General features: G+C 38.5%; 1 long non-coding RNA gene across 4 annotated transcripts in view; it reads right to left on the minus strand.

Annotated features, from left to right (window-relative positions):
* LOC141923333 (uncharacterized) overlaps positions 1 to 14,747 on the minus strand; it is a 177,627-nt gene that overhangs the window by 34,093 nt on the left and 128,787 nt on the right. The window contains exon 1 of one of the 4 annotated variants that reach the window (XR_012623266.1): positions 4,013 to 4,106. The exons of the other annotated variants lie outside the window; for them this stretch is intronic. This is a non-coding gene — a long non-coding RNA (uncharacterized LOC141923333). Of the gene's footprint in view, positions 1 to 4,012; positions 4,107 to 14,747 lie in introns of those variants that run through there. 4 annotated transcript variants of the gene reach the window in all.

A 14,747-nucleotide genomic window follows, 5' to 3' on the forward strand; every position in this document is an offset into this window, starting at 1 on the left:
TTCCTAGTAAATGCACTTTATACCTCTTTTCCACTTTTACCAATTCTTATGCAGAAGTATATAAGCCCAGCTTTGCAGCGTCCTAAACCCATGGGCTTCAAAGAAAGAAACCTTTTCCTTTCTCAACCTTGAGAAAAGAGCACTTTCTTCTCACTAAAAATATCCACCAGCCATTTTGTTTTGTGTTTCCTCTGTCTGTGAGTCATTTCTGTGGTGGATCGAACATTTCTAGGAAAATAAATAAATAATGATATTATATTACACAATTCGCTCTCTCCCACATCTACAGTGAATGAGGCCAGTCTTATAGAGACAGGAGCCTTGGTCACTAAAGACAGACCTCCTGAGGTTTTGCTTCTTGTGAATGATTCTTAATCATTCTTATCCACTTCATTTTGTGGGAAAATTATAGTGAAAAAAGAAGTAACAAAGCATGCCAAATGGATGGCTAGGAAGAAGGGTGCATAAGTAATATGACTCTGCATTCCTGTGAGGTCAAGACTGAGGCCAGCTGAACCTGAGGATTGTCATGGTGCTGTTTCCCCATCCTCAGGCTGCAAAGTGGGCATCAGCTCCAGCAAAAATAGCTGGCAGGCCTGGAGGGGAAAATGCATATCTGTCCTAACTCCTTGGTCCTTCATAGGAAGGGTCCCTATTCTCTCTACACCACATCCACCCAGCTCCCCTCAGGGCTCCTCTCACCCCAAGTCTGAAGAGAAGGCACCTCCCCAGGGAGTCTCCATGTGACTCTGGTTCTGAGGAGGCTCCAGATGCTTCCTACCTGGGAAGGAGTGGTTCCATCATACCCCAGGCACCAAAATGTCTTGCCACAGCTCCGGAAATAACATTTGATGCATAACACACATAACGGCATGACTTTCTTATGCTGCAGGACTTTGTAAAATTCAATGGAATTACAGTGGCGTAAAGCTGCATAAGTACGGTAAGAATAAGACCCCCTTCTGTTCTCTACAGCCTAATCATATGAGAAGCTGAACATTTCCCGCTAAGTGCTTAGTGCCATCTACTCACATTTGTTTTCAGTGAGAATTCAGCTAGCAGAGTTATCTCTTACAACCTACTATTCTGATGCAATATGTTGCTCTCATTCAGGAAATCTGAACAGAGTTTAGAAATTCCCAGATCCCTCTGACAGTCAATAACTTACTATTTTAGTGCAATGAGCACATTAGCCCCAAATGGCTTGAGACCGCATTCTCCATTGATGAGATAAACAATTTGTGAGGATATTTTATTACAAAATGATGCACCAATTTAGCCATCTTTTCATCAATGATGTGCTTAAATTGGATGTGAAATGCCAAGAAAGTTGCCTCCCCAGGGTGCCATCATTGAGAAATGTAAAGCAGAGGCTTTCAGTTAATATGGTTCATGTAGCAGAGTTTTATCTTTCAGTCAAATCAAATTTAAGTCAGCTGGTAATACATGTTTGACCTCCCATTATCTAAAGCCATAAATTGCATTGGAGTGATTTGCTAATCTGGCCTTAAATCATCCAGCAACCTTTATACCTTTTCTATGAATCATGGTGTTTTTCTTCTTCATTTTCTTATGACTCCATAGATTACAGTTGATTACATCTCTGGCTTCTTGTACCTACTCGGCTCATTCAAGAACACTTATTTCTGTTGAATATAAAATACAGTATTGTTTCTAAATTCATTTAAGTATAGATGACCACTCTGGGTACAACTCCTTTATTCCAAAGGATAGCACAGATAGTCTTAACAACCCACTTTAAGACTGCATCTCCGAATCACAAAAGAAATGGAAAATTAATCACATAGTGTTTGTGATCATTTATCAAAAAGCATCTAAGCCTGTGTTAGCATATTTACTAAGACAAATTTAATTAACAGAACAGAGGTCCTATTTTATGTCACTACCACCTCACGTTGCACTTCTACCATAGTTTGGCCACAAAGTTTCAGGAATGACACGAACCATCATTGTTTGATAAGTAAATGTAAGTAAACAGGTAACATTGTTCACCACCACTTTTAAGGAAAAAAAAAAAAAATATATGGAAAACTATGGAATATAAAGTATATGCATAACTATGGAAAGTAAAGTATCTTCATGGTACTTACAGGAGAAAAAGTTCAGAAGTCAGGAGACTATGAGAAACGTCTTGTTTCACGTAAAAAGGTAAGTCTCAATTATTCACTATCATCAGACTTTTTAAAAGTTCCTTTGCCTCTACATCCCTGTGATAGCAAGTTTTTCCAGCTTTTAAAAACCTGTTGCTAGGACTGTTGATTGCAGCCCACAATCAACAGAAGAGTCCCTGGCAGAGGACCCAGAAAGTCATAGTCCAGTGCGTTGGGTATTGTGAACAGGCCTAGAGAGACATGCACCATAATCAATGTCATGAGAGTAAGAGCAGAGACTCACCAAACTCATTTAATGGTGTGGCTACTAAGCCTGCATTAGATGGGTCACTTTCAATCCTGGCTGAACTAAACAGGATGCAGACTGTTCCTATGTAAGAGGTTAATTAGCAATGACTTGAAACATTTAGTCCCTCTGCTTGCAAAAGGAAAAAAATAAGCTTTTCTTCCTGGCAATGCAGTCTTTCCAGCCTTCTGAAATTTCTCAGGTAGACTTTTCTCTTGTCTTGATTCACAGGCAAAATAGCCCCCTTTCTCAGATCAGGCATTCTTTCTGCCACACTTAAGTTTTAAAGGGATAGCTCCCATTAACCAAAGCACAGATGGTAAAGCAAACACAGGCACAGAATTCAAACTTCATGATATTTCAGTACAGAACTCTTAGGCTAATTTTTATTAAGTCAAGCTTTACCCTTTGGCCTTGCAGGATGTCTCAGAAGGTTTAAAATCAATTTCTCCTACATCACCACTGTCTTCTGCTTCAGCTTTCATCTCTGTTACTGCCTGTGTCCTTACTGTGCCCTCCTGCAAAGGGGCTCATGACACCAATAGCAAATGAACACACTGACACCACAGAGACATGTACTCACACCTAAACTTGCATTCACACTTCTGGACCATTCAAATAACCCACTACCCATGTCTAGTTCATCCTGTCTTCTGCCACTGCATGTGGAAATCTTTAGAATGGAATTCTAGAGAAAAGTCCGTTCAAAAGACCTACCTCTAAAAAACAGGGCTGTCAGTTGAACAGGCAGAAACTCAAGCAATTGATCTTGCAATTGAAGATCAAGAAGCAATACTGCTAGTTATTCCAAAGAGTTCATCCCAGTAATAATTCACGTTAACAACCCTTTATCTCGTATCTTTAACCTTGGTTCTCAATGTTTAGCACAAAAATCAAACTAGGAAAATATGTTCTGGCTTGGCTTTGCTTTTTAACACAGCTCTAATGAGTTTGCTTTTCACTGCATCTCCCCTCTCCGTGTCACCAAGACTGCCCAAGGACTAGCAATAGAGGCAGCAATATGTGATATCATGTATAAAATAGTTATGTGGCTTATACCTCATTCATAGCTTATCAAAAGTTTTGCTAAAACATGTGCACAACACTTATAAGCACCTAATTTGGAATTTTATGTTAAGATCACAGATGAGTAATTAGCAGAAAACAGCTGTTACATGTTATTTTTCAGCAGATCAGGGCAGGGAGGGGAACAGAATCCAGGAGTTGAGTTTAGTATCCATAAGAGTTTAACATTTGCACAGTGGCTGTGCAGTGGGGCTAACATCAAATGCTAAAAAAGAAATCATTGCTGTGACTCCAAAGCATCATGAGGTCGTTTAAAAAAAAAAAAAAAAAAACATAAGAATGAATAAGGATATACTGAAGTCTTTCGTCTTTTTGGTCTGGTACACTTGGACTGTTTTAAACTTCTTCCCAGCACTAGGAAGACTGAAAGCATTCTCACATTTCTAAATGAAAGCTGAGATGATAACAAAATCACTTTTCTCTAGGAATTAAGGCTTTAAATAAACTCATTGCTAAACTGCTACTAAATAATATTCTAGTGGTATTATCAACTAATGATCAATCATACCTCAGTACAAGCTCCAAAACTCAAATCAAGTAGACAGCGAAAGCTCAGTTCTCAAACTCATGCAGCTGCTGGGTCCCACTTTACTCTGTGAGCGTCCTTTTTGACCTCTGGCACACTCAGTGTAGAGCCAAACGCTATTTTAGGAGAACGAGACATGCCACCAACATGCACCCATAGATCTTAATGCAACAGTACTACTCATTTTAGAGCTTCTATCACAGCACTTGAAAGCTATGGTCCTGGAGAGCAGCTCATAATGCCAATACTTATTTAAAAGTTAATATCACTTTTATAGCAAAGATACTATGCTTTTAAATTTGATAAATTGAACTCAGATAAAGCTCTTTTAAAGTATAAACCTTCTACCTAACATCACTCTTTCACAAAATGGTAAGTTTTCTCAGCTCCCAAATATACTTAGAAAATTGAAGAACCGTTGCCACAAAATACATACAAAGCCAGACTAAAAGTGAAGCCATAATCATGACCTTATCTTCACAAACTGGACAGAAAATCACTATCTAGAAGACACTGGAAGTATTTAACAAGAAAAACAAGAGGTTTCTCACCCTCAGGCTGACACCAGTAATTAAAATCTTTGTCTTTTTATTTGAAAATATTATTGTATTTGTGCATATGGAAAAACATCCAGTGAGAGCAAAGAGATCTTGTAAAATTATCTGTAGTTTAGGTTTCAAATGCGGCAGAAGCATTATAGGTCAGTAGTCAGTGCAAATTTCTTGAAAAAACACCAAGAGTGTTATAAGATATTATGTTTTCTATGATGTTCTCAAAATTCAGAACAGCCTACTTATAAAAGCCTTGCAGGTTTGGGATGGGGTTTTTTTTCATTATTAGCTTTAGCATATATTATAACCAAAAGTGATCTTATTTTTATCTACATAGTCTGTTTTTGCTGCGTGCTTGCAAATTTCGTAAGACGCTCTTTCAACTAAACGATCTGAATTTTCTATTCATACACTCAAGACTACAATCACTAGAGCTATTTTAAAAATTATATCACAGGCAACAGCAGACAAGAATTCATTCTTTTGTAGGCTATGAAAGAGGAAGACATTTATTGTCATTCTTGTAGAGGAGTGAGGTTGTGACAATAAAAGGTAAATGACACCCACAGATTTCAACTGCATTGTCAAAATCTGGGTTTGTTTTTAGAAAACTGTCACATACCCTTATGGTTTCACAGCTGTCACTTATATTCACAAATTCAGCCACGTGATTAGATCTTTTTTGTTTGGTATCAAATCAAATTAGAAATATTACACCTACTTGTCAAGAAACTAAAACACAGGTATTTAAAGCTGCAAAGACTGAGTGTTCACATGATCTTAATAATGTTAAGTAAGTCATACACATGGACATGCAGAATCAGACTGAGTAGCATCTTTCCAGATAATTAAAGCAATATCAGTGATCTAACCTATGGGGCAATGTAGTTCCTAATGCTACTCAAAGCATCAGAATGTGACCCATATCTCTTCTGTTTGGATAGATAAAAACCAAACAAGCATTATCTGCCCAGCATATATAGAGACACAACCGTGTATTAAGTGACACTATGGGAAGGTTCTCTATAATTATCTCCTAGAAAAGGTAACTGTGACCTTTACTTTTGCGTGGTCTCTCACCTCCATCACTTGTAGCAGGCTTTTATACCCAGCAGAGATGAAGCCCTTCGGTTATAGACTTACCTTCTCCTTGTTCCATGCAACTCTGTCTGCCTCTCAAAGAACGAGACACCTAAAAAGCACCACCTTTTGCTTCCAGCCACCAGGAAAATACTGACAGTCTGCCAAGCAGCAACATGCATGTCCACAGTCCCTTCTGATGTTGTCTCCAAATGATCTATCTGAGCCACAGCTGTAGATGCTTAATGGAGAACAGATGGGGCAGATGGTCTGACAAGAGAGTGTAACAGAGCTGGCAAGGGTCACCATCCTTGCCACCCCTCTGGGCCAGATTTCAAGCATGGCACATGGCCTCTGGTGTACCCATTCTCACTGAGGTATCTCAGAAGGAACTGAAAAATACCATCTTCCAGTGGAAGACAGAAAGGATCTCTCTTTTGATACAAAATCATGTAATACTTTTTCCCACATCATAACTGCCTTGAAAGGTGTAAAAAGAGCAGAGACACTCTTTTGATCATTTTCACTGGGAAATGTGAGTTCATCAACATCATTTTTCAGAGAAATGTAACAATATAGATGATTCTCATCTGCAGGGGTTTCCCCTGTAATAAATGAAAGTATGATTCAATGACAGCAGAAGTCTGTCCTGACACTGCTTGGAAGAGAGCAGCTCACTCATAATGTGGGATACTTACAAAGGATATACCTGTTCTCACCTGACCTGTACTAACTGTGATAAAAAGATAAAAACAAAAAATCCTTGAAGTTTAAATCCCCAGAGAGAGGAAAGTGATGTGGCTTTGAAGTTCTACTGCCTGAAAATTCAACTGGCTTTCTGATCAGATAGAAATTCAGTAACATTATCAGATGTTATTTTAAAATTTGGTCTTTTTGTTATTAAAAAAGTTAATGTTGCATAGTTGTGTTAACCAAAATATATGCCATTCTACTTCATACCACTATGCCAGACATAAACATTACTCACTTTAGAAATTAATAATTTTGAGGGTAGAACTCTGCTCATGTATATGGGTAGGCAGGGAACTATCAATGAATTTGGAGAACAAAGATTCATAGAACAAGTAGCTACACCATTGTGTACCTTCTAATATCACTGTGACCCAAACTCTTGCACAACTCAAACAGCTTGGCTATTGTATTGACATATGATCAAATCCACTGAGAAAATAATTTAAGCAGAAAAAATGAATAACTGGGAACTGTGTAAAAGCATTTCAGTACAAGATTGAAAAGCTTCTGCCTGAAGCAATTAAGAAAGATGCCTTTACCAGTTAAAACTACCCTAAAAGGTATGACAGCAGCTATGAAAGTATTGCTCCCTGATTAAAGAAACAAGAAGCTAATGATAAATTCTAATCAGACTCTAGGAAATGTAAAAAATTGATAAGGGAAGCAAAACAACTCTATCATGAAGACAGAGCTAAGGACAATTTAAAGGCATATTTCTTCATAATTAAGACAGAAGGGAGCCATACAACGGTGCCTCCAGAAAACTATAGCTCAATATCTGGAAAAAGGACAGATGATATCACTGTATGATTGTGAATAAATGCTCTTCATAACTGCATACTTAAGCAAGATGCTAAAAAAACAACTGCCAAAACTATACATTATATGTGTTGAGTTGCTGGGGAAGCTCCAAAGGATAGGAAAAAAAGAACAACAAAGAACTAAGTTCTGATAATATCTTAAAAGACTCAATAGAAAGTAGAAAAAATATATTTGCCAGTGGCAGGACTCTTGGGGTAATAAAATTCATGTCAGTTAGTATGGGTCTATGGCAAATAAAAAATGTTAATAATTTCATGCCTTTTTTTACAAAAATACACATTTATAATGAAATATAAATTGCCAAGATTATATACTCTGGCACCAGTGTGATTGCTTCTAGGTAACTGGGACCTGGTTGTGTGTCCAACTAGATAAGCTGTTTTTTTGGAGAAGTACCATCAAAATATATGAAGGTCTAGTAGACACATCTTGCAAGTAAATTAATCCAGACTCATTGCAGCTCCACAGCAATCTTTTGCTTTGCTTTGAAACTAAATATGAAGCTCCAGAGGCGCTTGTTCTCTCACCTCTAATCTGTTCCTGGTCCAGCTTTGAACCACCTGCAGCTGCTGCAGACCTACAGCTGATGAGGAGAGTGGAAGACGGGGGAGCAGATATTTTCTGTCTCTCAAGGAGAAGAAAACAGGAGAAAAGACCAAAGCTACTAAGCTCTATCTTCTTTCTCCTTTTCTTCCTCTGATACACTGCTGGAAGAAGTGAGAGAAAAAGGGGAGGGGTGGGGGGGGGAGGAAGCCAACCAAGATGTACTTTTTCCAGCCAGAGCTGAAGGAAGTTTGAGGCTTCTGACATCCTTACAGAACATACCACAGTACAGCAGCAGCACTGGGGACACTGGCAATGCTGATCCCCCATGTCTTCTTGGTCCTTCTATTGCCAACTCTGCTGTCCTCCTGCCAAATCTTCCTGAGTCCCCACAGGAAAGAAGGGAAGAGAAAAGAAAGGGAAATAGTGCAAGGGCATGGTTTCCAAACAAACTTTTCTCAGATTTTTTGCTTGCATGATTTCCTCTGATGTAGTCTAGCCAGAGGCTGACCTCCAAATAACATTAAGTCTAATAACTGCTAGAACTGTCCTCCTCCCTCATTTCTCTAACTGTATAATCTAAGTTCTAACACTTTTGCATCTTTCCACTGAGTTAACACATTATTTTGCCTTTCTTATTATACTTCACCCTATTGACTTGCTCTAGCTATCAGATGTACAAGTTTACTTTGCTGTCAAGTTCCCCCCTTGGTCTCCCAACCCCTGCAGCCCCAAGGAGGAACACACACACACCCTCCCTCTGTCAAGCAGCTGTCATTTCCCCATTGCTGCTCCCTGCCAATAGGAAGAACTCCTTCACAAAATGCTGCTTTGCAGCCTACCTTCCAGCATATTTCTCTCATAATGCCTACAGATATTGGCAGTCCCCAGTGGCAAGGCAAGTAGTGGTCTGAGATTACTGAGATGATTAGCAGAGAACGAAAGTCAACAGGCAGAAGTCATCTATATGAGGATACTCTTTTCCAAGAATGAAGTGGCTCTAAAATGCTATAGCCACGTTAGGCCAAGGTTTAACAGACTTAGTTAACTCATTTTCCCTAGCGCCCCTGTGTGCACATGGCCTCTGCATTACTGCACTCATGCTTGTCAACATGCTCACAGAAATTTACCTATTGCAGCCTTCTGTTGCATCTGTTCTGAAATACTGCCTGCAAACTTTGTCTTCTCTTAGGTGTCCATACTGTGTCTAGGGCAAGGTAGCTCTGATCTATTACTGAGGTTCTTAACTACCTTGATATAAGTGGTTAACAGAAACAACAGTACTAAAGCTACATTTTTAAGGAGCAACAAGCAGGTCACCTTTATGCCTGGTTTAAATCCCACAAGGACTGTGGCCTGTATGACTCTTCCAGCATACTACTTTGCAGGCAAATTAAGTTCTACTCAGTGGATGTTTACTCTCCCTTTAGCCACTGAGATACTGGACCAGTACAGTTTAAACATAAATATAAATTTTGTTCATTGGTTCTAGTTCATCTCTATTTCCAACATAATAGAACATAAATCTGATCACACAGCTTGGATAATATCATTGTTCACTTTATAGCCATGGCTCACCGTCACACTGGACAAGATCACACAGGGGATAAGGTCACAGAAACTCTCTGTGTGTCTTCTACCCTGTGATGTTATCAGGTACTCAACCCTAAAGCAATAGAAACACACTGATAAAAAGAGGGGAAAGGGAACGGTGATAATAAATCAACTCAACTGCAGAGAAAGTGCCAGGGAAAACAATATTGATTTTTTTTTACAAGTCAGCGCACAGATTTGTCAGACAAAAGAATAGAGATGTCAAAACCCAAAGAATCAAACACTCTAATATTAAGAGAAAAACAACCCCACTACCTACAAAATGCTAGAATGTGTGCATAGTGATGTTTATCACGAAGAGGAATGGTATTTTATCATACTCAGAAAATTTAAAGGAAATATTTATACAATCTGTATTTAGCAGTTACTGTTTGCCCCTCACACTGATTTTCCATTAAAACATCTTAGTAGGATCAGGCAGAAGAAGAGTCAGAGTCCACTGCAAAAGAAAAGCGCCTCTGGCCCAGTGAACAAAAGATGCTCCACTCCTCACCTGAGGGAGGTGACTCTCTGGTCATCACCAGTGACCATGCAGTTACCTCCCTAGGTGGTAGCAAAGCATCTTGCTTCTCTTCAGTGACTTAGAGGAGCTTTCTTTCTGAAATGGCCATGTTACACTCCTGGAAAATAGGGGATTGGTCAAGGTAGGTCAAGAAGACCATACCATATTGGAGAGAGAAGATATTTAAACTCTGTTCCACTAAAGAAATTAAGTATTAAAATTATATAACCAATTATAATAAATATACTAACTGGCATCATAAACTCTGATTCTCTCACCAAGGATCATAAGAAAATAGTAGTTGTGTGAAATGCCAAGTATAAGAATAGAAATAACTAGCAGTTCAGAACAGTAATTCATCTGTTATCGAACACTTATCTTCAATAAATTCACAGAAACTAAGGTCAGAAAGACAATTACTTCAATTATTGTGTCCCATGTAACAGAAGTCCTTAAATTTCATGCCATTCCTCTTATTTGTATTCCCAAAACCTGTTTGGCTAAATCAATTATTTTAGGAAGACATTCAGCATTGAATTGAAGACTTCATAAGTTGTAGAAATCATCAATTTCACTCGTAATCTGTGCTAATGTTTCAGTGCTCTCACTGTTAAAAATTAGTACTAATTTCTTATTCAAATTTGTATGCCTTTAACTTCCTGCCATTGATCTTTTATCTCTTAAGTTACAGAGCACACGATTTTCTCAACATGAAGGTATTTGGGCATTATAATCACGTCACATTCAAATCTTTTTAGAAAAATGGATAGATTGAATTCCTAAAACTCTCATTATAACTCACTTTCCTCAGCACACAGGTTATTTTTGTGGCTCTTTTACTCAACCCTTTCAATACTTTGCAATTCTGGAGCTGCAAGGGGTTGTTACTCACATGGATGTAGGTTGCACCTATGATTGCCTGGAGATACGCTGGTGTCAGTTCCCCAACCCACAAGACTTCAGGTCATTTCATATTATTGTCAGTAGGATACTAGACATATAAATGGCTACATGCCATTGCACCTGCACAAGGTATGACCTAATATTGAACCACAAATCAAGCCACTATAAAAACACTACACTTTAGCAACTGTTGATATTCTTTAAATTTGGCATACTGTTTTCCTGTGCTTGGCCTTGCTTTGATTTCCATGCTTTTATTTCCATTGAATAAGAAGCAATGCTGAAAAAGAAAATAAACTTCTTGTCTCATCTTCAAGGTATGGTCATGAGAGTCTTGTTTAGGAAAGAAAGTGTAGTATAAGTAGCAGACCAATTATGGACCTCATTGTAAAGGTAAAGAGCAGTCTTGATTTTCAACACCTACCCTTCACCAGTTGCCAAGATGCTAAAAGAATTATGATCTTTCAAATATTCTTGAATTTTATTTGTATATTCTCTTCTGTGATGGGATTTTGTTTTATTCTCCCCTCTTTTCAGTCTCTGAAATCATTATTCCAAATACAGAAACCTAATGCACAGAAATAGTTAAAATTTATTTTATCCGCAGGTATTCAATATTCTCTCTCTGAATACTCAGCAAATCCATTCAAATAGTGGCTGTACTGAATTCAGTAAACCCTCTTTTTCTGACAGTCATTTCCCCTTCGCAAGCTTCCCAAATTTAAAACATGTCCATGCCATAAGCCATTCAGCAAAACACTCCTGTGCGTGAGGTTCCCTTCTCATAGTGATACTTCCAGGTACTAAACAAAAGTGCAGTGCATCACAGCCAAAGTTGTAGGTAGAGTTTTCAGCACAGCCAAGCGGTTCCCTGTGCTGTGAATTCTTCACACAGTGTGGTCAGCCACTGGTCACACCATTGAATTAGAACCTCTTCATGATGGGGAAACAGCATGCAATTTGAAATGGGCTGATTAAAATGCCAATATTTGAGAAAGCTTACAGCTAATTTTGTTTGCTCAGCATAGTATGAAAACAGCTGTCTTTCCATGATCACTTCATGAAAAAGTAGTTCAGTGGTAAACAAAATTTCAGAAGCAGAATCTGGGTCTTTCCTGTTTGTTTTGTTTTTCAAGACAAATAAAATTGTGTTAAAATGAGGACTATTAAGGCAGCCATCCCTCAGAAACTTAAAGGCTCTGAAACCAACTAGAACATTTAGAAAAAAGGGTCATAGTGCTAAATGCACTATGGACAGGAGAAATGCAAGCCACTGGATTGGCAGAGCAAGACTTTCCTGAATAAACACCTACATCTGATAGATGATAACAAGCACGAAATAACAAGGCTTGCCGGAAAATATGTTTTTCCCAAAATACACTGGTTTGTTCTTGTTCACGAGGCCTGACAAACATAAGAAAGTTGTTTCTGTGGCTATCGTACAGGCTATTCACTACCTGGACTTCTGAATTCAAGCCAACAGTTTAAGCCTATGGGGTGTTGGAAAAATTCCACGCTCTAACATTGTACTTATCTATGTATCTTTATGAAAACATCTAGACTTAAAAAACATCTCATGGAACCATACTTCTCAGACCTAAATAAAAGTCTTATCTACTATGTTAGCAAGAAATTGTCTTTCCTACTACTCTTTCCTGAGAAATCTCTTTCCCACCCTGCCATCTAATGATTGAAGTGAACACCCTTTCTTTTACTTTCCCGCAAAAAATAATTATCTTTGAACAAAATAACAAACAAAAAAATTCCCTGATGGTTCTTAAAAGAGTCAGAAAAGCCTCAACCATGTAGATTTGCTTCAAGATTTTTATGACAAGTTCACACTTGTCTTACTAGAAACAAGTTCAAACTAAATTTATGTTCAAACTGCCTGAAAAAAAAAAAAAATCACAGCATACTGAGTTCACAATGATAATGTTTTATTTTTCCATTTCAAGTGTGTGATTCACAACATGGGCAGCTACACAGAATACTGCACCAGGGACAGAATCTTTAGTCTTTTCCTGAAGCAGGCTGCTCTGTATTTCCTGAGCTCAGACTCAGGCAGCAAAACTGAGTGCATGTTCCTTTACAGCTCCAACTGGCCATTCATCCCCTCCTTCAGAGTCTCCTGCCTTGCTCACTTTTCCCTATCTGCCAATATGACATCAGTATTCAACACTGACCAGCAGAGGACCAAAACATTCATGACAAATTTATCTTGCTCAGCCTGTGTAGCTATTTGTTTTAAGCCAAGTTATTCTTATGAAAATGTAAGACAAACACAACATGCCCGCTGGTATTTTTCCTTCACACCAGCACATCTTATGAGCCTAACAAGGCTCATCCATCATCTGCACTAACCATGGACTGAGGTGAAAGGTCAGGAGCCAGGGTTTGGAGAAAGTCAACTGTAAGGGGACAGAAGGCATGCTGATAGGGAAAAGACTGTATCACTGTCATCTACCAGCAGCAGTGATTGACAACGACAATATTGTTTGGTAATATATGGCAATTATCCATTTATTTCATACTTTCTTTTTGTTCTCCACAGTTGTAAGATGCAATAGTTATTGCTGAAAGTCTGTGAGAGACTTTCATGACTTCTGCCATGTGCATGGCACACAGCATCTGCTCATCCTTTGGAGATGACCCCTTAGTGAAAGGCTCACAATCTTAGGTTCCAGGTTCAGTCATTTTGCCCTACACAGATGAGATTTCTTTTTCCTCCAGAGGACTCAACAACTGGGTGAAAGCAAGCAGATGGTCTCTTCCCACTGTCAGACATTCCTGATAGCACTGTCCTGGACATTTTTCTCTGCAGGTATGTTATTTTTTAAAAAAAAAAAACATCACCACATTAGACTTTCTTGAATCCCACAAGTTCTCTCTCTGAGCAGGGCTTCTCTTTCACTCTGAACTATCCAAACTAGAAATTAGAAACTGTTGCCACATTTCTAAGACAATTGCTCTCCATTATTCTAAATCTCTTAACCATAAAATATGACAGCCTAACCAATAAAAACATATTCAATTTTTTTCATTTCATTTATTCAGAAAATTAAGGAGGAAAAGAACAGCAGTATATATGGATTATCTTAAGAAGAGAAAGATGTCTCAGCAGAGCCTGCTAAACAAAAGCAGGTCCTTTTCCCTGAAAAACATTCTATATTGTAAAAGCAGTAAACAGTAATATAAAAAAAAGTTTCCCAAGTGACATGACCTTCCTTTCACAGTCCAAAGAGCAAATTATAGGAACACTGATCTCAGAGGGGTGTTTTAGGAAAATATATCCACAAAAACATACAGAAATATGGTATCCTGGATATAAAGGCAATAGTCTCCACTTCTTAAAATACTGATGTAAGGTAAAGGCAGAAATAGAACCAGGGTCTATGACTGGTCTAGGACCCAAGGGCAAAGTCTAAAATTTATAATGTAAGGAGAAAGCTGTCCTTAAAGGAAAATAATCAGAGAATTTAAGTCCTGAAGGGATCCTTCAACCACTCAATCTGACTTATTGTAACGTGCATTATGTATATCTTCCAGCTATCCTGTGCTGCACTGAAAAACTTCAACTTGGCTAAAGTAACATTTGCCCAACAACTACAGAAACATTTGCCATAGGTCTTGCCAAGATGTGTTGGGTGAAGAACCCTCGTTCACCCCGTAGTACATTTCAGTGCTTGCCTGCTCTCGCTGCGTGGTGGCAGCTCCCAGGGAGTCATTCTCATTATGCCTTTCCAGCTGGAATGAAGATCTCTTCAACAGCCAGCATTTTTTTCACCTCAGAAATACTTACATGCAGTAATCAAGTTACCACAACCTTTTGTTTTTCCTTCTCTCAGCTGAACAGCTGGAGGTTTCTAAATCTGCCCTTCAAAGGCCTTTACATCATTTTTGCAGCTCATTTACGCACTGGCTCCGTTTTTAAAATATGACCACAGCCAAA

Source organism: Strix aluco, chromosome 1, assembly GCF_031877795.1.
Source record: "Strix aluco isolate bStrAlu1 chromosome 1, bStrAlu1.hap1, whole genome shotgun sequence".
Taxonomy (NCBI): Eukaryota; Metazoa; Chordata; class Aves; order Strigiformes; family Strigidae; genus Strix; species Strix aluco.